Source organism: Orycteropus afer, unplaced genomic scaffold (assembly GCF_000298275.1).
Source record: "Orycteropus afer afer isolate SDZICR_OR568_19922 unplaced genomic scaffold, OryAfe1.0 scaffold00515, whole genome shotgun sequence".
NCBI lineage: Eukaryota > Metazoa > Chordata > Mammalia > Tubulidentata > Orycteropodidae > Orycteropus > Orycteropus afer.
In genome coordinates, this window is record NW_006922102.1 from 1278852 (window position 1) to 1279801 (window position 950).

Below are 950 nucleotides of genomic sequence, written 5' to 3' on the forward strand. Positions count from 1 at the left end.
GAAGAGATGCCTCTAGCTTCAGTGGGCGGGGAGCAAGAGGCAGAGCTAAAGCCCAAGGTCAAGGGGTTTTCACACAGCCCCTACAGCTTGGCACTTTGGTTTGGGACTTAAAGCCTCCAAATTGTAAGTATAAACTCCTGTATGTTAAGGCCATCCCATTTGTGGCATATTCTTGTCAGAGCGGTACTAGGGAACCAGAACAATAGGCCAGGAACATTTTCTCATCAATTTTGGGTGAAGGTTATTTTGATGTGAAAACACATTAAAAAAAAGTCTACCACTGTTGCTGTCACTTCTTCAGGAGAGGGCATTTGGCCACTAGAAGGCAAGTTGTTGATTGCCAGAGAGTTGGCTCCAACTCACGGTGACCCCATGGACACAGAAGAAAATGTTACCCCATCCCGCACCGTCTGCCTGGTTGTTGGCATGTTTGAGTCCATAGTGTCAACCCATCTCCTGGAGGACTTCTCTTGTTTTTGCTGACCCTCTACGAAAGGCTGGACTATATGAAGAAGAACACGGTATCGGCTGGAAAAAGACTCCTTAACAACCCGCAGTATGCAGATGACACAACCTTGCTGGCTGAAAGTGAAGAAGACCTGAAGCACTTCCTGATGAAGATCAAAGACTACAGTCTTCAGTATGGATTGCTGTTGTTGCTAGGTGTGTCGAGTTGGCTCAAACTCACAGTGGCCCTATGTACAACAGAGTGAAACACTGCCCACTCCTGTGCCGGCCTTATAATCCTTGTTATACCTGAGCCAACTGTGGTAGCCACTGTGTCAATCCACCTGTGTCAATTCCCCTTTTTAGTTGACCCTCCACCTTACCAAGCATGACATCCTTCTCTAGGGAATGGTCCCTTCTGACAACATGACCAAAGTAGGTGAGATGAAGTCTGGCCATTCTCGCTTCCAAGGAGCACTCTGGCTGCACTTCCTCCAAGACTG